The sequence below is a fragment of the Schistocerca piceifrons genome, chromosome 1, assembly GCF_021461385.2.
Source record: "Schistocerca piceifrons isolate TAMUIC-IGC-003096 chromosome 1, iqSchPice1.1, whole genome shotgun sequence".
Lineage (NCBI taxonomy): Eukaryota > Metazoa > Arthropoda > Insecta > Orthoptera > Acrididae > Schistocerca > Schistocerca piceifrons.
In genome coordinates, this window is record NC_060138.1 from 955,304,983 (window position 1) to 955,330,127 (window position 25,145).

Here is a 25,145-nt window from a genome sequence, read left to right on the forward strand (position 1 = left end):
TTCTCCATAGCTTTCTGGCTGACCACAAAAATAGTTTTAAGACTCTTGTAAAAGGCAAAGAAAATTTATGCTGATCCCCTCGTCGTCCCAGAAACACAAAGGCTGCATGATTTAATTCTGTCACCATCTATGTCATCATGAAAAGGACTCTGTTTTGTGCTGTGAGTTCATAACGCCACAGGCACTTCCTCATATTCTACACTCCTGGAAATTGAAATAAGAACACTGTGAATTCATTGTCCCAGGAAGGGGAAACTTTATTGACACATTCCTGGGGTCAGATACATCACATTGACAGAACCACAGGCACATAGACACAGGCAACAGAGCATGCACAATGTCGGCACTAGTACAATGTATATCCACCTTTCGCAGCAATGCAGGCTGCTATTCTCCCATGGAGACGATCGTAGAGATGCTGGATGTAGTCCTGTGGAACGGCTTGCCATGCCATTTCCACCTGGCGCCTCAGTTGGACCAGCGTTCGTGCTGGACGTGCAGACCGCGTGAGACGACGCTTCATCCAGTCCCAAACATGCTCAATGGGGGACAGATCCGGAGATCTTGCTGGCCAGGGAAGTTGACTTACACCTTCTAGAGCACGTTGGGTGGCACGGGATACATGCGGACGTGCATTGTCCTGTTGGAACAGCAAGTTCCCTTGCCGGTCTAGGAATGGTAGAACGATGGGTTCGATGACGGTTTGGATGTACCGTGCACTATTCAGTGTCCCCTCGACGATCACCAGTGGTGTACGGCCAGTGTAGGAGATCGCTCCCCACACCATGATGCCGGGTGTTGGCCCTGTGTGCCTCGGTCGTATGCAGTCCTGATTGTGGCGCTCACCTGCACGGCGCCAAACACGCATACGACCATCATTGGCACCAAGGCAGAAGCGACTCTCATCGCTGTAGACGACACGTCTCCATTCGTCCCTCCATTCACGCCTGTCGCGACACCACTGGAGGCGGGCTGCACGATGTTGGGCCGTGAGCGGAAGACGGCCTAACGGTGTGCGGTACGTCCACTCGACCTCCCGCATGCCCACTATACGCCCTCGCTCAAAGTCCGTCAACTGCACATACGGTTCACGTCCACGCTGACGCGGCATGCTACCAGTGTTAAAGACTGCGATGGAGCTCCGTATGCCACGGCAAACTGGCTGACACTGATGGCGGCGGTGCACAAATGCTGCGCAGCTAGCGCCATTCGACGGCCAACACCGCGGTTCCTGGTGTGTCCGCTGTGCCGTGCGTGTGATCATTGCTTGTACAGCCCTCTCGCAGTGTCCGGAGCAAGTATGGTGGGTCTGACACACCGGTGTCAATGTGTTCTTTTTTCCATTTCCAGGAGTGTAGTTGAACTTTAAGTTGACCACTTTGGCAGAGGAATGGTTATTAAATGTATTTATTCCTGTGTATGGCTTTTTTGCTGCTACATTCACAATGTCAAGACCACAACGTTTAGATACACAGAAGCTATCTTCGTTTACGAAGTCCAAACGGAAATAGAGGTTTCTTAACAGATATTTTCAAATATCCTCTGAGGTACTGAACGTCCTTAGGTCCAATATTTTATTCGAGTACGTATTTCATTCTATTGACAGTAAATACTGGTACATTGTATTTCCCAGCTGTACATAGAATTTTCTATGTTTTGCGTAAAAAGTCATTCATAAGCTTTGTTTTCAGATTCCTTCCTAGTTTTCTTTTGCATACGCTTAACACATTGTTGTACTTCAAGTAGTAAATTTCTGTAATAGGGATTGGTTTAAGTTTGTCCGATGCATAGTTTCCTTTTCTTAAGAGCTACGGCTTTGTGGAAACCAATCCAAATTTGGCAAGATTTATATATGAGATCTTTGTATCAAATGAAGAAAAATTTATTTCTTCTGCTTTTGTATAAACATACGTTGTCCTTGTTGGAGTCTTTGTTAACAACATCAGCTTAGTTTATAGATAAATAACTCAAGCTTTAGGCAGACAGAAGAAACCATTGCAGATTTTTAAACAAAGCTTACAGATTAATGGAAAATTCTGTATATAAGTCAACCGCAAATATTAGTATTTACTATCAATAGCACAGACAGAAGCCAGTAGAAACGAAACAGCTAGGCAGTATCTACCGTCTAAAGAAGGCCATACTGTTCTACGCATGGTAAACGTGGCTCCTAAACGCTGCTTTCATTCAACTTTGACACTTGATTTGCTGCAAGGCACAATGTACCGCCAAATTAGATGCCACAATGTTATTAAGTAAATATTCGACACTGATTCAAATTTCCCACTGAACCGAAGAATGGAAATGTAAGATAGATCATAGATACGAAGGTTTAATTCCATGGCCGCAGCTTGCTGCTGTGGAGGGCGCAGCCACAACCGCAACACGTGGGCACAACACAACCGTTCATTCACTCATGCGAGAGTGCCTGTAAATAATGCGGCGCCACCCTTGTCAGTTAGCTATTACTACTTTATAAAGCCTTCGATACGTGCCATTAACAGTAGGGGGATTGATATTGCCTTTATCACTTTTGTTCTTAGGATTGCTCCCTGGACTGTTTGTGCACTGCAGACGACTTTCACCACGCTCTGCATTTCGTTTCTAAATAGTCATTTACTTCGTGAACTCCGCTGTCACCGACAACAAGAACAGCGCGTTTATTCCACCTGCCCCGTTTCACCACCAGTACGGTGCTCTATCTAAGCAGAGTAGGACAGAAACTTGTCCACGTGTAAATTTCCACAATGTTATTTCGACATCTAAATACTCGGTATTAGTGATCTCCATTGGTACAAAACATATTTCGCCCAGATTGTTTACACTACTGGTGTAACTTACATTGTAAGCATTCTATTACTTCTTATAGTACTATTCAAAAGTAATTATAAAAACCAAGACGCTTCACCTCACCGAGCACTATTTTAGACGGGAAGAAGGCAACCCACCATCTTCTACAGTAGGAGACAGTAACTGACGTTACTGACCGACTAATACAACTTTTCGTCACTTTCGATTTGCGTCTACGTGCTGATATAAAACTGGTTGTACAGAGACTGGAAAACTGGGACATTAACCGATCAGAGCTATGATGCCAAGACCCATGAAAATGTTTCAGCAGTATCTCATTTCCTTATCACATCCAACTACTAAATAATGCCAATACAGAGATCCGCAATAAGATCTATGTGATTCTTGTTCGCAGACTTCACGTTTCTTGACACTGTAGTACAACAAAGAGTACTGCAGCTCACGTTTTAGAAAGCCATTTAATACAATATACCACTTAAATTGCATATTTTCGTCACAGCCTAGTATAAATACAAAAATAGGCAAATACGACATGTTGTCTTCCTATCACTTATATCAAAATGACGGCTTCTTGCTTTACTTCGGTCAGCCAATCACCGAAAGGATCTGCGACGTTAGGGAACCATCACTCTGTTTCATCAAGCGAACTCATAAGCACTGCGATCTTTGCGTAGGACATTAAGTTTACCACTTTAGCCAAAGAATGGTCCTTAAACATAGTCGTCCTATCAGTTTTAAATAGTACAAATTTATTCTCTTTTGCTAGCTTCGAAGTCTTGAAACAAGCGCATTAAATACAGTATGACAATTTTCTTAAGAAGATCCAAATGCGGAAAGAGTTATAGATTGACTTTCTCCCAAATATCTCCTAAAGTAGTAATACAGCTTATGACTACTTTCCATAGTTTTTACACTGAATACTCATATCTTGTAATCACCAGTCGTATGCTTTCGTATCCATCATTTCCTCCTAGTACTTTTGACACTAAATACTAATATCTGCTATTGACTGTAAATGCTAATGTAAACCCCACTTGTATACAGAATTTTCCGTATGCTGTGTTTACTGGGCTGTGATTTGGAGACCAAACTGTGAGTAGGCGAATGCGTGCATGCCCCTGTGTGTGTGTGAGTGTGTGTGTATGTGTGTGTGTGTGTGTGTGTGTGTGTGTGGGAGGGGGGGGGTGGAGGGGATGGTGGGCATTAGCCTAGGATTTTTCTTGTTCTTTTTCTTCAGTATCTTCTACGGATGGTGTCACTTCTCCGCCTCCAGTCGAAACCTTCTACGCAGCGGTCATAATCCTTGCTACCTCCTAGACATCAACCTACCCTTTGCATTACACAGTGGGGCCATATCTCAAAATCTAACCAAAAGTCGAAAAAAAAATTTTGAGATCGGGGCGTTTTGGTCGTGGTTTAGAAAGCGTAAAGAGTCCGAAGATCGTACTGCACATCACAGCGGCCCATATTCCTTAGATCTGCTATTGTAATTCAGTTGAAGGGAGACCTTAAGTCGAGCTACACGCATCGTGCAGTAAAGGAAGATTTCAATGGTATATTTACGAAGATAGTATCTCTCCAAATATCAATGGATTTTGTTTGAACGTAAAGGATGGAATCAGCAACTGTAAGTAAGTAGAATATCATCGTTTATCCCGAAACTAATGATAATAGTTTATGTTATAACAAGGAACGAATGATTTTTTACGGAAATGAACGGAAGATTACAACTGAATATTTCAAAAACGCAAAGAAAATTTCATAATTTGCCTACAGTTCTACGACCAGACCGATCACATGTTTCAGATAGAACGATTATTAAATGAAAAAATGAAAACGAGCTGCAAGCAGCTGAAATTATATCTTTCATACGATTTCTTACAATTTAGAACATAGTCCTCTGAATCATGTATATTAAACAGACGGAATTTGGAAAAATGATTTAGATAAAAATTGTACAGTTTTTCAATATCATTTTCGGGGTGTACTCGGGTTAGCATTCCTTATAATTACTCATCTCACTGCGGACTGTTTAAACAATGACAAATTATTGTATTATATTTTGCTGATTTCATAAATTTATCTGCAGTCTTTTAGTATTGAGTTTTATGGTACATAATTTCCTTAAATTAATACTTCCTTTTACTTTTCAACTAATACTTTAGAATATGTAATAATAAAGAAGTTGAATATGGAAATATCTATCTATATCATGTTTCCCACTTTTATAATCTGTCGCTGGTAAACGTAAAGCACGTGGCTCAACACGGCAGTGAGCCGTAGTTGTGCCCGGCTCTTCTAAAAGCGCGCCAGGAGGGGTGCTTTCGCTTCGCCTCTAGTGTTTGCGGTGGCGCTTTCAGTTTGGCTCGCTGCCTGGATTGCTACCGCCTACTGGCGGAAGGTGGAGCAAGTGTACGGTCGCGTGACTGTCGGGGAGTACGTACTGGGCGGTGACCGAGAGAGGTGGTGCCGCGAGCGGGGCTCTGTTGTTGGGGGTCGTCAACTGCACGCCACGTGCTTTGGCCGACCTCTTGGCTATCATGAGCTACGTCTGCCTTACCTGCATGTGCGTGGCTTGTGAAGCATAGAAGCCATCGTGCAGGAGATCAGCGCTTGGGACCGTATGTCTTCTTATTGGCCGTTGAAACCACTGGCAGCGGTTGGTTCTGACGAGCATAAGGAAGTCCAACGTGTTCCCGGCGCTGTGGTGGAGTGTGAGAAGTTGAGTACTGTTTTTGTGTAGTTCAAGTTCTAGTGAAGGGTATGAGTTTCTTCACCAGTGGTTTTGTTGGGGTCTTCCCACCACAGTTTTCGTTTGCCTGTCAACGGGAATGTGGTAATTGCTTCTTGGTCGGGCCGTTTCATTCACATTGATTGGTTGATTTAGGGTCGGTGTAGTGTGTCTCTGTGGTTCAGAGTCTGTACAGGCATCGCCCTTGCTACATCTTCTGGTTCTGGGTAGCTCGGGGAGATGGTGGCTTGTTATGTAAGTTTTGGTGGTTCAGAACCTGTACAGGCACCGTCATTGCTACATCTTCTGGTTTTGGGTAACTCGCAGAGATGGTGGCTTGTAATGTAAGTTTTGGGGCTGATATGCTGTGGCCCTGTAGGCCACGAATAACTATTCCGACTATTGTGATCGGCGCCCCTTTAGACGTGTCACTCCCTCACCGAGCTAAGGAAAATTTTTTTTGGCAGCTGCCTTTAATGTGAATGTTTGTGTGCTGCCTTATTCACATTTATCTTGTAAATCCTGACAGGTGTAATATCAGTCATTTAATTGGCAAGAGACCACAATTTTAAAATTAGTAAAAACTACGTACTTAAAGGTTTTGTCAAGGAATTCTTCTCTAAGTTTAAAATCTTGTTATTGGAAAGTTGTTCACGTCATACCTTGCAATGTCCTTTACATAGAGCATATTTGCCAGCTATTTAAAAGAGATTTTTTTAATTTTTGTATATATATATATATATATATATATATATATATATATATATATATATATATATATACATATGTCAAGTTTAAATTTCATATTATTGGGAAGTTGTTAACGTCATACCTCGAAATCCCCTTTTCATAAAGAAAATTTGTCAGCTATTGGAAATTGTTTTTGAAATTGTTTTTTTTAAAAAAAAAACACCAGACTTAAACATTTATTTTTGAGAAAGTCTTTAAAATAAAAAGGTACCTTCAGCAGTTTGTGTTATTTCACCAGCATCTCCTGGCCCCTACTTCCACGATAAAGTTTTGGAATAACATGTGTACTTGAGTTGTTGTTTGTGAACCGCCCAAATTGATGGTTCAGGCAGGAAGTTTTCTCATTATTCAAAAATAATTAGAATGACAAAGTGTCTCAAGCATATGTGGAGATCGAGAATTTCGTGTCTGTTAAACTACAACGCCCCTTTCCTCTGTCAGACCCGGCAAATGACGCCAGGTGAAGAAGGTGGGGCATTACTTCCGTCGGATGCATGCACCATGGTGCGCGTATATTCAGGCTCCCTTCGGGTCTGCCCTCCTTTTTATCTGTGCCCATCTAGGACCAGAGCCCTTGTACCCGCTGTTGGATTCTGGTAGCGCCATGTCTTTGTTGAATTATAATTGGTATTTCAAGTTTGGGCATTTGTGTAAATTACCTTCCGTGCGCTCCTGCCCTGGGAATTGGGCAGTAGTTGTCTCTGGCCCGTTAAGCTCTTGCTTTTTAAAGATCTAGCGCTCAGTATGTTGCTTGGGTGAAACTGCTCTTACCATTGCGCAAGTGTCGGGGATTCGGTAAACTGTAACTCCAGTGAATTTGATGTGGCCCATCTAGAGCCGGGTCAGGCAGGGCAGTTTCATGAGATTTTCTCTAATACGTTGGCTGTCACTTAAGTCATACAGTACCACATACGCTTGGCTGACGATATTCCGGTGCGACAGTCTCCTTAACTGGCTATTATGTTATAGGATGGGGTCATTAGGCCGTCTACATCTCCCTACGAGTCACCGTCTCAGGGACAGGAATAGAGAGGCTTGTAGTTGATTATAGATTTCTTAATAAAATGGTTATATTAGACTCTGTCCCCTTGCTTGATTTTCACAACTGCTGTACCTGGTTTTCGGGGGCTAAGTGGTTCACGATGCTTGATCTCAACCAAGCTTATTGTCAGAGTCTTCCTCCCGAGGAGTCTACATATATCACCAATTTCTGCACTGATTGGAACCTTTATGAGTTCAACTGGGTGCCGTTCGGCTTGGGCACTGGGGCGGTGGTTTGTCTTGTTAGTTAGATCATATCCTGGGCGATTTGAAGCTTCCACGTGTTTTAAATACCTTGATGGTGTTAATTATAGCCAGTCGTTTGAGTACCATATTCCCATTTTCAGGAGGTCCTCTCAAAGTTCCGTGATGCGTTGTTGATTGTTAAGCCATCCAAGATTACATTTGCTAGGAAAGAGGTGTTCTTTCTGGGCCATTTCATTTCTAGTGACGGTGTTAGGATTGACCAGGAACGAATTAAGGTGTTGAAGAAATTTCCTCAGCCCCGAAATAGGAAGGAGATAGCCAGGTTTATTGGGATGACGAAATATTTTCGCCGGTTTGTCCCTGATATTGTCCAGATGGGCGCTCCCCTGAATATTTCTTTTGCTGGTCTGTGCCCAACAAAAAGGGCTTTGGAAGGCCAGTCCTCTCACTGTAACATTTCACGGTCTTTCTGTTTGGTGTAGTCTGGTCTCCTTGCTGTACGCTTTCTGGTACACCCTTGTGAGGAGGCATTTCAAACTCTAGGTTACATAACTGAAGCATTTATTCAAGATGGCCTAACTGATTCCTATTTGGTAGTCTTACCTAAATGAAGCTGTAAATAAAGAAGGTCAGCAGCTAGTTCTCTATTTGCTAATTTGACTTAACTGAAGCTGTAATTATTGAAAGCTTGCCTGTTTTCAATTGGGTAATTTTACTTAACTGAAGCTCTTATTAAATTAAGAGCTATTTCATAATTTTAGCTGAAACTGTTTTTATTGCCCTGATACTGAGTTCTAATATCTTACTCAGTCTGTGTTGTAATTAAATAAAACTGTGTTTGCCAAAGGCCTACCCATTTCAGAGGTATTTATATCAATGACGACATGATGGTACTTGGGCCCCGATCTTTCGCCTTGCATCCCTTTATCCATAATTGTAGATTTCAAATATAATAGTCGACACATCATTAATGTATAATGAGAAAAGTTGTGGGACGAATACTGATCCTCGTCGGGCACCCTTATACGAGATTTCCATCGTGACGTCTCTGTCCCAGTCATTGCACACTGTTGATGGTGTGTAAGGTACGAGTGGTGCCACTGTAGAGCAGCTGAAGAAAGAGTTTGACTTCTGAATTTAGCAAGTAGAATATCTAAGTCGACAGTGTCGAAAGCTTTTCAGAAATCCAATAAGTGTACAGGGTGGTCCATCGTGACCGGACCAAATATCTCACGAAATAAGCGTCAAACGAAAAAACTACAAAGAACGAAACTTGTCTAGCTTGAAGGGGGAAAGCAGATGGCGCTATGGTTACCCGCTAGATGCCGCTGCCATAGGTCAAACGGATATCAACTGCGTTTTTATAAATAGGAACCCCCGTTTTTTATTACATATTCGTGTAGTATGTAAAGAAATATGAATGTTTTAACTGGACCACATTTTCGCTTTCTAGATGGCACTGTAATAGTCTCAAACATATGGCTCACAATTTTAGACGAACATTTGGTACAGGTAGGTTTTTTAAATTAAAATACAGAACGTACGTACGTTTGAACATTTTATTTCGGTTGTTCCAATGTAATACATGTACCTTTGTGAACTTATCATTCCTGAGAACGCATGATGCTACAGAGTGATTACCTGTAAATGCCACAATAATGCAATAAATGCTCAAAATGATGTCATTCAACCTCAATGCATTTGGCAATACGTGTAATGACATTCCTCTCAACAGCGAGCGGTTCGCCGTCCGTAATGTTCGCACATACATTGACAATGCGCTGACGCATGTTGTCGGGCGTTGTCGGTGGATCACGATACCAAATATCCTTCAACATTCCCCGTAGAAAGAAATCCGGGGACGTCAGATCCGATAAACGTGCGGGTCATCTTATGGAGCTTCGACGATCAATCCACCTGTCATGAAGTATGCTATTCAATACCGCTTCAACCGCACGCGAGCTATGTGCCGGACATCCACCATGTTGGAAGTTCATCGACATTCTGTCATGCAGTGAAACATCTTATAGTAAAATCGATAGAACATTACGTAGGAAATCAGCATACATTGCACCATTTAGATTGGCATCGATAAAGTGGGGGCCAATTATCCTTCATCCCATAATGCCGCACCTTACATTAACCCGCCAAGGTCGCTGATGTTCCACTTGTCACAGCCCTCGTGGATTTTCCGTTGCCCAATAGTGCATATAATGCTGGTTTACGTTACCGCTGTTGGTGAATCACGCTACGTCGCTAAATAGAACGCTGTCATCGTCCCGTAATTTCACTTGCGCCCCGTGGCAGAACGGTACACGACGTTCAAAGTCGTCGCCGTGTAATTCCTGGTCCGTAGAACTATGGTAGGGGAGCAATCGATGTTGATGTCAGTATTCTCAACACCGAAGTTTTTGAGATTCCCGATTCTCGCGCAGTTTGTCTGCTACTGATGTGCGGATTAGCCGCGGCAGCAGCTAAAACACCTTCTTGGGCATCATCATTTGTTGCAGGTCGTGGTTGACGTTTCACGTGTGGCTGAACGCTTCCTGTTCGCTTAAATAACGGAACTATCCATCGAACGGTGCGGACACTTGGATGATGTCGTCCAGGATACCGAGCAGCATACATAGCACATGCCCTTTGGTCATTTTGATCACAATAGTCATACATAAAAACGATATCGACCTTTTCCGCAATTGGTAAACGGTCCATTTCTCAAGGACAATGTATCACGAAGCAAATACCGTCCGCACTGCCGGAATGTTACGTGATACCACGTACTTATACGTTTGTGACTATTACAGCGCCATCTATCACAAAGTGAAAATAGTGTCCAACTAAAACATTCATATTTCTTTACGTTCTACACGAATATGTAATAAAAATGGTGGTTTCTATTTTCAAAAAACGTAGTTGAAATTCGTTTGACCTATGGCAGCGCCATCTAGCGGGCCAACCGTAGCGCAATTTGGCTTCCCCCTTCAAGCTACACGAGTTTCGTTCTTTGTAGGTTTTTCGTTTGATGCTTATTTCGTTAGATATTTGGCCCGGTCACTATCAATGGACCACCCTGTATAATAGTTGCTTCTTGTTTCTCCATGCCTTATTTCATTTCGTCAATCACTTTTGTAAGAGCTGTTGTCGTGCTGATAATTTTCCGGAAACCAAATTTGTGTACATCCATAAGGCTATTTGATGTTAAATGATTGGCTAACTGACCGAGAATTATGTATTCTAAGGCCTTAAATAATGCTGGTGGAATGCAAATGGGTTTTTAGCCAGATAGTTCGTGGTTAGATTCCCTTTTGGGTAGAGATTTCATGAGGAGTTTTTTTTTTTTTTTCGAGGCCGTAGGGAATATGCCGGAGGTCAGAGAACGGTTAAATATATACGTAATTATCGTCAGAAATGGTTCGACGATGAAACTAGTGATTTTTATTGTAATATTGTAGTATTTTTGCAGCTGCAGAATGAATTGGCGCAATTGACTTCCTGACTGTGTCAAAGACTCACCGGCTGCAGAAAAAAATTGATCGTTTGTACCGACCGTAGATACTTCAAAGGATTCGGTGGTCTGCGTCCTTGTGCATTGCTCAAGTAAAGCTGTAGACGTGGTGAAATACTCATTTTGATCCTCCCTAGGAACGGGATTTTCAGCTGCAGATTGAGGCATGCCTATTTCTGTACCTCACAGATATTTTCGTAAGACGGAGGCTGTTGTAACCTGTTGTGACCGCGACCGGAGTTGTCGCGGGGTGGCCGAGAAAGCGCGGCGGGACCAAACGGAGAGCGGCCCGTATGGAAAGGACGGACACGAAGCAACGTCGGACGATGGAGAAAGACCTTACGACGACAACACGCAAGACGCAACGGACTGCCAGAGACAACCAAACGAATCCAAGACGTCCATGATTAACGAGATCAAAGTACGTTAAACACGCTGTCTTGTCGAGGCGATGTGTCGAGACTCACGCAACGATTAGACTCGCTGGCAGATTTTTTTTTCTTTATTGTGATGTCATTCTCCTGCCCCATATGGGCAGGGGAGGGCTGTCAGCAGCACAATCCGCCGCTCTTCAGCCGAGTGACATGACAACTAAAACAAGAATAAAATAATACATACATAAGGAGGTAAAAAAGGGGAACATAAAACAGAGTAAGGGGAGAAAATTGAGGTAAAAATACACTGACATGTAGACGTTCATTGGGGACAGTTAAAAAAGTCACCAGAAAGTTAAAAAACGCAGTTGGCGATTCTTAAAACACAGAGAAGACACTGGATGCGCATGCACAGGTTAAAAGTTGGCCACAGTATTAAAAACACTCCGAAACAACACACTTAAAACCCACTTGGAGCACACACGACGAAGAATAAAACTACCAGGTAGGACCTGCCGGGGGAAAGGTCAGAGAGGATGGAAAAGGAGGGGAGAGCATGGGGCAGCTGGGGAGGCGGCGGGATGAAGAGAGAAGGGGCAACCGTGGGTTCACGAAGAGGCAGGAGACACATGGGGCGGGAGAGGAAAAGGGAAGACAGGGCAGGAGGGAGCGCAGAGACACTGAAAGAAGGCACAAGAGATAGGGGGAGTAGGAGGGGAAATCCGCTCGGAAGGAGGGAGGGGGAGGAGAGGGAGCCCTGAGGAGGAGGCAGGAAAAGGGGGTTAGAGTTGGTAGGAAGGGTAGGTGCCAGGGCGAAGCTCATCATCCGGGAGTGGTAGACGGTGGAAGTTGTGTTGGGAAAGGAGATGGAGGGTGTGGAGATGGAGAGAGGGACAGACACAACGGTAAAAGTGCGGCAACTGGTTGGGAGTGGAGAGGAAGGGAGACACCAGGGGGTGAGGGGGATCAAGGTGGCGGACAATATATAGTGTGCGGATGTGTTCAAGGAAAAGGAGAGGGTGGGGGAAGGGGATGAGGACATAGAGGATGTGCGTGGGGGAAGGAAGGCAGATGTGGAAGGCGAGGTGGAGTGCATGGCGTTCGAGGATTTGGAGAGCGTTATAGAACCGGGGAGGGGCGGAAATCCAAGCGATGCTGGCATAACAAAGGATGGGGCGGATCATGGATTTGTAGGTGTGGAGGATGGTGGAAGGATGCAGACGCCATGTCTGGCCGGACAGGAGTTTCAGGAGGTGGAGGCGAGTGTGAGCTTTGTTTTGGATGGTAAGGAGATGGGGAGTCCAGGTGAGGTGGCGGTCGAGGGTGAGGCCAAGGTATTTGAGGGTAGGAGTGAGGTGGATAGGACGGCCACAAATGGTGAGGTAGAAATCATGGAGGCGGAAGGAGCGGGTGGTGTGGCCTATGATGATCGCCTGGGTCTTGGAGGGATTTACACGGAGGAACCACTGGTTGCACCAAGTGGTGAATTGGTCATGGTGGGTTTGGAGGGTATGTTGGGACCGTGGAAGGGTAGGATAAAGGGCTAGGAAGGCAGTGTCATCAGCGAACTGGAGAAGATGAACAGGAGGGGGAGGTTTGGGCATATCAGCTGTGTACAGGAGATAGAGGAGAGGGGAAAGGGCAGAACCTTGGGGCACGCCGGCAGAGGGGTAGAAAGTACGGGAGTTGGAATTGTGGATAGTCACATAGGAGGGACGATGGGAGAGGAAGGAAGCAACGAGACGGACGAAGTTGATGGGGAGAGCATAGGTCTGGAGTTTGAAAAGGAGCCCGGGATGCCAGACACGGTCATAGACGTTCTGGAGATCAAGGGAAACAAAGATAGCAGAGCGACGGGAGTTAAGTTGGAGGGAAAGAAGATGGGTAAGGTTAAGGAGCTGGTTGTCAGCAGAGATGGAAGGCCGGAAGCCACATTGGGTAAGAGGAAGGAGGTGGTGCTGGTTAAGGTGGCGGTGGATTCGGCGAGAGAGGATGGCCTCAAAGACCTTACTGAACACGGAGGTGAGGCAGATGGGACAATAGGAAGAGGTAGCAGAGGGGGGTTTGTTAGGCTTAGGGAACAGTAGGACATGGGAAGTCTTCCACAGGTCAGGGTAAAATCCACTGGAGAGGAGGACATTGTACAGGGTAGCAAGGACAGACAGGAAGGATGGAGGGGATTCCTTGTGGTGATGGTAGGTGACGCCATCATGACCAGAGGCGGTGTTGCGTTTGGAGCGGAGGACGAGTGTGTTGTCTTGCATGGTGATGGGAGTGTTGATGTCGGAGGGGGTTAGCCAATCCAAGTACTGGAAGCTAGGGGCGAGCGGGGGGACAGAGGTGTCAGTGCAGTCAAGGACAGTGGGGAAGAGGGAGTAATCAAAATGGGGATCGTCAGAAATGGAGAAGAACTCGGATAGGTGGGAAGCAAAATGGTTAGCCTTACTGAGGTTGTCAGGAAAGGGTCGACCGTCATAGATGATGGGGTAATGCGGGGTGGGATGGCTACCAGTAAGGCGGTGGAAGGCTGACCAGTACTTGGAGGAGTTGACAGGGAGGGTGGAGTTGAGGCGTGTGCATGTCTGACGCCAGTCCCGGCGTTTCTTTGCTGTAAGGAGGTTCCGGATATGTCGCTGTAATTGCCGGTGGCGGGTGAGAGTATCCCGGTCACGAGTGCAGAGGAAGGAGTGGTAGAGCCTGCGGGATTCATGCAGAAGAAGGACGGCCTGTGGAGGAAGCGTAGGGCGGTGAGGGTGAATGAGTTTGGTAGGGACATGAGCCTCCACAGCGTCAGTGATGGTCTTCTGAAGGAAGGATGAGGCATGGGTGATGTCTTCAGGGTGGTGGAAAGTGAGGGGGTGGCTTTCGACCTGTAAGGCAATGGATTCCCGGTAGGCATCCCAATTGGCACGGTGGTAGTCATGGACAGACTTTGGAGGGGCAGTTGGGCGGGTGGCTGCAGTGGCAGGACGGGTAGAGGAGATGGTGAGAAGGACAGGGAGATGGTCACAACCAACGGGATCGAGGACATCAACGGCAATGCAACCAAGGAGGTTGGGGGAAGCGAGGATAACATCGGGGGTGGAGTTACTTTCAGGACGGGTGTGCTGTGGGAGAGGAACAAGGTCACCATGGAGGGTGGCAAGGAACTGATACCACCACCGAAGGGTGGCAGGGTCACGACTGTGGATGTTGAGGTCAGCGGCGATCACATAGGTGGAGAAGGTATGGTCAACATGGGAAATGAAGTCAAAGGTGAGAGGAGCTGTGGGGCGAATATAGATAGCGGCACAGGTGACGGTGAGGGAGGGAAAAAAGAGGCTGAGGAGAAGGTGTTCGGTTGGGTCATTGAGGAGGGGTTGTGGCCAGACAGGGAGATGCCTGAGGTGGCCGATAGCGACCCCACCTCGAGCTAGGGGAAGGGGATTGTCAGTGCGGTGAAGGAGATAGGGGGAGATACGGACCACATGGTGGGGTTGAAGGAAGGTTTCATTAAGGATGAAGGAGTCAACCTGGTGCTGGGAGAGGGTATGTATGAAGAGGTATTTGTTTGCAGGGAGGGAGCGAATGTTGAGGTAGAGGAGACGATACTGTTGACAAGCCATGGGGTTGTGTGTGGGAAGGGTGCGGGAAGGGGAGAGAGGGTCTTAAACGAGGGTGTCTAGGCGGGTGAAGGTAAAGTGGGCCTGGTTGTGGGAGTATGTGGCGTAGGTGTTTAAGTGGAAAACAGAGCAGGCAGCGAGGGAAATCTGCTGGAGTGTGTGGGGACGCTGGAAGGGATGGATGTTCTGCAGGACGACGGTGAGGAACCGGATGATGTCTTCTGCTGTAGGGGGAGGGCGGAGGGAATTGTTAGGGTGGATAGGTGGGTCAATGGGGTGAACGGGGACAGTGAGTTCAGGGTTGGTGGGAGGGGGCTTGGCTTTGCATTTGGAGGAATAGGTGGGGTGAGGTTCATTGCAGGTGTTGCAGGATGGGGGGGGAGGCGAGGTTGGGACACTGTTTGAGGAAGTGGGAGGCTTTACAATGGGGGCAGGTGGGTGGGTTCTTGCAGTTTTGGGTGAGGTGGTCATTGTACAGAAGACAACGCTGGCAGCGGTAGGATTGAGGAGGGGAACGGGACGGGTCAACAGGGTGGCGGCGGTTGAAAATTAGGGCTCCCTGCCTGAGGAGGTGGTCGATGGAGGAGGCGGACTCTGTGGAGATACACATGAGGAAAGTAGGGCCAGAGGAGTTGTAAATACGGCGGGCAGAGCAGACTTCCAGGGAGGGGTGGGCATTCAGTTCCGCCAACACCTCAGCCTCCGTGACCACAGGGCTGAGTTTTGTGATGACGGCAGTGAGGGTCAGCGGACGATGAGGTGGGTGGGGTTGACAAGGAGAGGAGGATGTAAGGAATGGGGTGAGGGATGCGTGGGGCCCAAAGGTGATGCGGGGAAGGCGCCGGAGGAGATCAGTATGGAAGGACGGAGAGGGAGACTTGATGAGGACAGAGTCTCTGCGAGGAATAAGTTGGGTGATGGGTGCACTGGGGATGTACATCCGGATTTCAAGGGTGAGGGTGCGGGCATCCAGGAATTTCGGATCAGGGTTGGCTAGGACAAAGGTATACAGGGAGGGGGCTGGAGAGGAGGGAGGTGGGGTGGTATCCATAGCGGGGTCAGTGGGAGGTGGGGCGGGCAGTGGCTTTTTGGAGGAAGGATCGCTGGCAGAGTGAGAGGCCGGCTCTTAAATATTCTATCGGGGGCGCCGCTATTGGCTGCTGGAACCCCATGTTCCACTGTGGCGCCCTCACACTACATGCAGGCCAGCACGCGCGCGCCGCCACAGCTTACGGGGCGCTGGTGCGGAGACCTCCAAGGGTCTTCAACGTCCATGACGTCTGACGGGGATTGAAATTCCGCGGCGCGCGGTACCAGAGAGGCCTGTGAAAGTCGCCAGTTAATTAGGGGGCGTAACTGCACCATCTATAATAATTTGGCTCTCCTTGAAACGTCATCACTTTTATTTCATCAATAGATATTCTCACTCTGTATTCTGTGGCAATTTGACTCAGCATATCTAGGGGAAAGTGTTGTACCTGAATGACAGTGCATATAGGAACACTTGAAGTTTCCTGATCGGCGTTTCAATCTTGCGACTGATCTTAGAAATACTTGCAGACAGTCGCATTAAAAACCGTCGTAAGCAGTTTCCAGAATTTTCTACGGTTTTCCTGGCGAAATGTGAGATTTTGTTCTATGCAGTGTTTGTGAATAACATGAGTTCCACATATTTTAGCGTTGTACAATAAAAGCTATTCTTAGGATATTGTTCATTCATTAATTACAGGGTTCCATATTTAGTAACATTCTATATACATTTGAATCCAGTTACATAACATTTGGAAGGTTGAGCCATACTTGGTCAGTCGTACACCACCTTGTACCTTGAAACGGAAGGAATTTGTACCACGGTCACGTGGTATTTGCATAAGAAATAATTTTCATTAACGTGTCAGAATTGCGTTAGTTGCCAAGCTAATCCACTCCAGAAAATTTTTAAGTTGTAACTGATCTCTGATAATACTTCTTCTTAATTTGTTTTCACTTACTGATAACATGTAGTGCAGTAACAGTGTCACACATAGACCCTTAAATGCACTGTTGAAAGAGATTTTTTTCACTGGAACACTTTTAATTTGTAATAGGTTTTTTTTGTAGTTACATGACCATGTTTTCTCTAGAAACTGTATTTCCCGTTTTGAAAAATCGCAGTTTTTCGAAGTAAGTTTAGTAATTTCGAAAAAAAGACTGCAGCAGACATCAAGTGAAAGAAGATAGGGTTTCAAGTCCTGTCGACGTCGGAGTCATTAGAGACGGAGCACAAATTTGAATTGTATCAAAGATGGAAGAGGAAATCTGCCGTGCACTTTCAAAGGGACCATCGCGGCATCTGGCTTGAGCGATTCAGGAACATCACGGAAAACTTTAATCTGGAAGACCGAACGCGGATTTGAACAGCTATCCTCCCAAATGCGAGGCGAGTATGCTAACTACTGCGCTCGGTACTGCAAACATGAAGTGAATCCTATCTTTTCAGACTGGAATAAGAAAATATACTGAACTTCTATTGCAAGGCTGGCTAGACGCGGAAATCGGAAAAGTGTTTCAAGGCACGGCACTCTGATGTGCTGCATTTTGAATCTCCTATTATAAGCTGATCATCATTAAACAACATCTTAATGAAATTAGAATTTACACTTACTAATTTGTCGTTTAATAATTCAACCATTTATGAAAGGCATCGATACAGACGTAGAAAATGGTGGAGGGCAGCTGGCAGTCTAGTCAACTCGTTGATTAATATCGACGAGTTCTGTATTATTACTTACATTTATGACTGTTTCCGAAGTCAGATATGCAAGAACTCCCATTTGTTTTAGCAACTACTACAGCATTTTGCGTTTTTCCTTGGCAAATATATTTTCATTATCAATAAAAACAGAATAAATTAATACTCTATATAATCTTCTTTTGTTAGTTACTTGTGCCAAAATGAAAGCTCAATCAGATCACGAACTACCTTCCTCGCTAATTTACTGAAAATAATCAGACGCACACTTAACCTTCTGCGTGTTTCCATTATCAATGCACAGCAACTTTTAGTTTTTTGTTTCTGGGATCACTTTTTGCAGTTCTTACATCATTAAAAGATCTTAGAAGTCATTGGCATAGAGTTTTATTTCCGGTTCTTCTTCTTTAGCATTTAAAATATTTTAACGACTTCTTTTCCGATATAACATTCACTCCTAAAGTACCTCGATCTAGTTTATTCAAGTGCGTCACATTGTTATATGTTTTGCTTTGTTTTCCATTTGTGTGTTGTTCTGTTACATTCGCATATCGATCTCAGCTTTCCCGTTTAGTTTTTCGTGTTTATTTCTTTACTAAAGTAGATTTCCTTTTATATTTCTCTCTGTAAATCATGTTATTATACAATGACAAGGTTTTCAGACACGCCTCCCTTTTTGTCTTTTATTAGGTTGCTAATGTGGTCGTTTGAAACCGTTAGTCCCCTTTTACAATACTTTTTCCCCCGCTCCTAGTGCTTAAGCGGCTGCTTGGGTTGTGATTTCGTTAATAGTATACCATTCTCCATTTAGCTGTTGCTTATTGGTTTCACCTGAAACGTCAGGTGAAATTTGTAACTGGATTCCAATTCAGTCTTATTTGATTTAATTGTTTGATTTTATATTCCTGTAGCAGGTGCATCTTACAAGTTATTACATCCATTTGAGTGTTTATGTGTGGTTCCTTCCAGTAATATGTCCACACTACTGTAGACTCTTTAGTTTTTTTATTCTTGCTCATGCCTTTTTATTTACAACCATTGAGTGTGTTATTCACGCTATATCTCAAGTTTACCTTGCTAATTTTATGAATCTCGTGATTTTTAACGAGCTGTATTAGCTTCCTTCCATTATTATTCAGTGTGTTTTCGCCCTCTGTATCTACTATATCCTTAATAAGGCTCTTACCCGCATTTAAGTTTTCCGTGTGGAGTATATTATTGTTATTTTTATTATTATTATCATTATTATTTATTTTTCTTGTAGTGTTTTGCAACAAGTCATAAACTTCATTAGTATTATCGGTTCTTCCTTCTTCTTGTACGTACAAAGAAAATATAGATACGTATCCCCCACCAACTTTCATTCGAAGCATTATTATTCTTTCATTTAGAAAGTGTACGGTTGTATTCTATTCTTTAACATCCAGATGGAGACTCCAACAGCAGCTCCTTATTCTTGTGATGCTACGCAGTAGATCATCATATAAAACTGTAATTCGATCGTTCCGAGTAACATCTTTTTCGTTTCAGTAATGGCAGCAATAATGATCTTTGCTTTACTAGCTGTTGTTCCAGTTCTGTTTCTTTATGTGTCAAATATCTTGCTATTTTAAATATTTTGATACAGCCTGTGAGATATATCTTAATTCAGAGTAAATAATTTTACGAAGTAATAGCCATGACCTTGTTGCTGCACGGTAGCCTATTTAGAGCCCTATGATCAGTTACGACGAATCAGATCATCAGACATGAAGTTCCTACGCTTCGCATTGGAATATTGATTATGGGACCATAAAATAAACACCTATATCAATAGGAAAGAGGAATGTGCGATTTCCATTAAAGGGATGGCGTGAACAATTCAGAGGCGGAATAGGGCAAAAGACCTAGTCCTTGGTGACTGTTATGATGATGACAATAGTGATGATTCACGCAGTGTGTCCCTCCAAAGAGCAGTCAGGTGCATTTTCTCTGACGTTTCTGCAAATAGTGGCAATTTCGTTTTTGCAGTGTGTCATGCAAAACAAATATTGTTCATCACAAGCGATGCCCATTGTTGACGGAAATGGTTTGAATCCCGTCGCGAAGAAAAAGATTTCTGAAGCGGAATTCTACGTGCCAGTTCTGTAGGGCAGTCCCAGATTAGCCCAGTGCGATATTGGTCAGTACTCTACCAGCCGCAGCACCATCGTGACAAGCGGTGATTGCTTCCGCCGTGCAGCACGGCTGCTCAGTCGCTGTTGGAGCACTGGTCATTCTTCGCGGTTTACTGTCACTATCAACATATTCTAATCATAATAAAAGTGTTGCAGTAGACTAATTTGGAATTGAAATTAGAATTATATTTATACCTTCAGCTGCTAACGGGCGTTGAAATATATCAATGGGGACAGGTGAAAATGTGAGACCGGACTGGGACTCGAACCCGGTATCTCCTCCTTACATGGCAGACGCTCTATCCTTCTGAGCTACCCATAACACACACGATAGCGCCACTGCAGGGACTATGTCATCCACGCCTCCGGAGAGACCCACATTCTCACCTTGTATGTCCACACACTACATAAATAGTGTCCCCGTCCCCCCCCCCCCCCCAACACACTCATTACTCGTGGAAGACATTCTTTCCAAGTCCTAAGAGTTCGGGGAATATGTGTACATCCGCACAGGAGAAGGAGGTCATGGTTGGTGTTGCCAGAACTACATACCTTTATGGATATGGTGTCTGTTCTTTCGGACATGTCCGAAAGAACAGACGTCATATCCATATAAGCATATAATTTGAAACTGCTCTGTCCTTAGACATATAAAATTCCATTTTGAAATAGTCTTGCTTGTAATAGGACACAAACCTACACTTTTCTTTTCAATGGGCATAGCATGAACAGTATTCGTTTGAGCTAACTCCAGCTACATAAACTGACGAAAATAAACCGGAACACCAAGAAGGATTTGTGCAATATAAACGAAAGCTGGCAGGCGTGTTTCTACATCTGAAAATTGCTGTCTATTTAAAATTTCGCGCTAGTCACACAAAAGTGGCGCTAGTAGCGCCACTATGAAGATGTAAACCTGGTTTCTTTAAAAACACGCACTAACAGTGATGTGTGCTGGTTACCTTTGACATGGACTTGGTGAGTTCATGTTAGTCAAGAATACCCTTAAGACGACAAGGGCGCCATTATCAAAACCTCACTGAGGTAGAATGATGTCGTGAAACAGGAGTACAAGAAGCTGGATGTTTCTTCTGCAGACATCGCGGAGAAACTTGGGACGAGGAGCCACTGTAGATGGTTGCTGGAAGTTGTGGTCACGAGAATGTACAGTCGCAAGAAGACAGGGCTCCAAACGGTCATCTGGCACTACCGAGAGCGAAGACCATTGTGTTCGACCTGTGGCTCTGTCGCATTGTACTGCATCTGCAGCAATAACTTTAGCAGCAATAGTCACCACTGTGACATAAACGAACTGTTACCAATCGGTTACTTCAGGACAGTTCCGACCCAGATGTCCTGTAGTGTGCAGTCTACTGACCTCAAACCACACCCATTGCGCCTTCACTGATGTCCAGCGAGAGCTCACTGGAGGACAGGATAGAGGTCGGTTGCGTTTTCTGACAAATTGTGGTCCTGCCTAGGTGGCAGTGATGGCCGCATGTTGGTCATAATGAGGCCAGTTGAGGACCAGCAACCAGCGTGTCCCCGTGCCCGGGCACACTGGACCTAAGAATGGAGTTATGGTCTCGAGTGCGATTTCGTGTGACGGCAGGAGCACGTTCGTGATTATCGGATACAACCTCACTGCAAAACTGTACGTCAGTCTAGTAATTCGACCTGTTGTGATGCTATTTATGAACAGTTGATCAGGGGATGTTGTTGAACAAGATAACGCTCGCCGACAAACGACTGTTGTAAAGAAACATGATCTACACTGGGTGTAGCCGTTTTGCCTTGGACTGCTCGATCACTATCTCTGTCTCCAGTAGAGCACATGTGGGACTATATCGGACGATAACTCCAGCGTCGCCCACATACAACATCAAGCGCCCCCGTATAGACCGACCACGCTTACTAGGTATAGAACTCCATCCCACAAACTGACATCTGGTGCCTGTAAAACACAATGCAAGCACGTTTGCATAATCTCGTTCAACATTCTGATGGTTACACCGTTTATCAATGAACCAGCATTTCTCTTTGTAGTAGCTTATCTCCCGCTTACATTTATGAGAATTGCCGATCCCTGAAACAATAGCGAAATACCTGACTATTGGCCACACTTAAGACAAAGACAACTGTCTGAGAGAGGAACAGCCAACAGCGTACCACATCCCTTGGCTGCGTCTCGCGGTGGGAAGAGGCAACACCAGAGGCTGTACTCGCCAAAGAGGGGGGAGGGGGGGGGGCGGACCTTGTGACCCGAGGTTGTTGAGGTTGCTGTATGCGGTCGCCATTCAATACGTCATCGCCAACCACACCCGTTGCTGTCGGCCACTTTCAGCAGGCTAGCGTAGTCCATGTGCTCTCCTTGCCTCCAAGCACTCAAAACTAGTGTCTGCGGAAGTCTTGCTAATAAATTGTCATTTTGATGGTGTAACGTACATTCCACACGTACATATATCAATACAGAACAGAAGCTTTCACACAATCTATTCACATGTCCTAAAACACACACAAACAACCACACACACACACACACACACACACACACCAGTCCTTTTTGTACGTGTTAGCAAACTTCGATACACATCCCATCCCTCCTCATTGCTTCGTAACATCAAACTTACTAAAACTACGAACTCAGTCTACGATACTGTTGTAGTGCAGCCAGAAGTCGTATGTTGTTATATTCTGCTGCACAGTTCAATGGTACAATACCGTAAATTATGTGGGTCGGTGGAGCGCCGAGTTATGTAACACGAAGGAGAATACTGTGTCACCAGCCATCGCGCCATACCCCAGTGAGTGAACATCATGGGCGGTAATCTGGTAAATTACACAAGCTGAGCAACATCAGAATATCCCACCGACATACAGGGGAAGAAGAACTGCAGATGCCAGTGGTAGAAAGCCGTATTTAGGACCGACCGCCAGCTCGGCATCATCGTCCGACAAGAGGCGTTGGAGTAACGCAGAGTCTGCGTCATTTAACACCGACAACAGTTCGGAGTCGTCACTGTCATAAAAAGTCATCATAATCGTCTCTGCGGTAATGTAGGTCGTCACCTAGGAGGCGCCAAAGGAAGACCACCACTGGAACTACCGTCGGGCCCTGTCAATAGGACGCTGCCTGTCATGGGAGTTGTCCCTTGGGGTGCACTGAGGTACGCACTGTCGCTATCGTCCTGGGACGCTGCCTCCATAAATGCTGTGACCAGGGAAGGAGTCGGCGACACTGGCCCACCGAATCCACACAGCCACAGCCGGGGATGGTCGCTGAGACAGGGCACTGTCATAAAAAGTCATCATAATCGTCTCTGCGGTAATGTAGGTCGTCACCTAGGAGGCGCCAAAGGAAGACCACCACTGGAACTACCGTCGGGCCCTGTCAATAGGACGCTGCCTTTCATGGGAGTTATCCCTTGGGGTGCACTGAGGTACGCACTGTCGCTAACGTCCTGGGACGCTGCCTCCATAAATGCTGTGACCAGGGAAGGAGTCGGCGACACTGGCCCACCGAATCCACACAGCCACAGCCGGGGATGGTCGCTGAGACAGGGAACTGATAAGTCCCGCTGCCACGCCCCCCTCCTACGATCACAACGCAAGTCTGCGGCGCGTGGTTTAGCCACGGCAGTACGATCTAGCAACGCCGAAGCGCCGCTGTCAAGGCACCAGATTCTCGTTACGCAAACGCAGCTGCAGTCGCCGCAGCTGGCGCGCGTGTGCGTCCGCTGGCCACCTCGTCGACGCTGAATACATCACGAGCGAAAGTAAAATACATCACGAGCGAAAGTAAACCTCGCCAAGAGGGCCCGCAACCGCTGTATTGCAGCTGATCGGTAAATCTTATACTGTCATCAGGAGCCATCCATGGACGCGCTCTTGCAATCCTCTTCCTCACGCCCAGAAGGGAACCCATGTTCGAATCCATCTCGTGCCTATTAACACGGCGCGTTTACACTGGTGTCAGAAACATTGCTGAGGCAGCAGTATAGAGTACCTACAGCGACGCCTGTGCCAAGGAGCAAAGCCGATTTCAGTTACTTCAGAGTCTGTTGGGTCACCCATTTTCGTGTCGTTTTCCTGGATCATTTTTTTTTACATCTACACCCACATCTACATACATACTCCGCACTCCACCATACAGGCGTGGCGAAGGTTCGTCGTACCACAACTAGCATCTTCTCCCCCTGTTCCATTCCCAAACAGAACGAGGGAAAAATGACTGCCTATATGCCTCTGTAAGAGCCCTAATCTCTATTATCTTTGTGGTCTTTCCGCGAAATGTAAGTTGGCGGCAGTTAAATTGTACTGCAGTCAGCCTCAAATGCTGGTTCTCTGTATTTCCTCTGTATCGATTCACAAAAAGAACGCCTCCTTTCCTCTAGAGACTCCCACACGAGTTCCTGAAGCATTTCCGTAACACTCGCGTGATGATCAAACCTACCAGTAACAAATCTAGGGACCCGCCTCTGAATTGCTTCTATATCCTCCCTAAATCCGACCTGATAGGGATCCCAAACGCTCGAGCAGTACTCAAGAATTGGTGTACCTTCCCGTAAACCACAGCATCATCAGCAAACAGCCGCACATTGCTATCCACCCTATCCAAAAGATTATTTATGTAGATAGAAAACAACAGCGGACCTACCACACTTCCCTGAGGCACTCCAGATGATACCCTCACCTCTGATGAACACTCACCATTTGTTGATTAAGTTGATTAAGTTCTAGTAACGGCGAAGGAACTTTCAGTGTATGAAGTTGTTGAGCAACTTTGTAATCAGACAGATAATTTACAGATAGAGGTAAATAAGCTCAGAGTGGCGAAGAAGGGGCAGTGACATACCAAATCATCGATATGGGATGACATTGGTTACCTCACTTTCAGGGAAACTGGGAGAAGATGTTTTCATCTTTTTGACAGTTTGGGCACAGCCACCAAATTTACTATATGTTTCTAGATGGTAGTTAACGAGAGGTGCTAGAGCACATGTTATGTGTAATGAGAATCTCAGGGAGGCTAAAACATTTGACTGGTTAATAGAGAGATATCAGAGGAACTGCTTGGCAAGATATTATTGGGAACAAGTTACTAGTGTTTTTCATAAGCAGGATGAACTGATTGATAGTTTCACCGACCGTATTCGTAAAATCAATGTAGGTATCTACGAGATCACGGTTGATAATAGGTTTAACTCAGTGAATTTGCGGGAAGCAGAGCAGAGCGC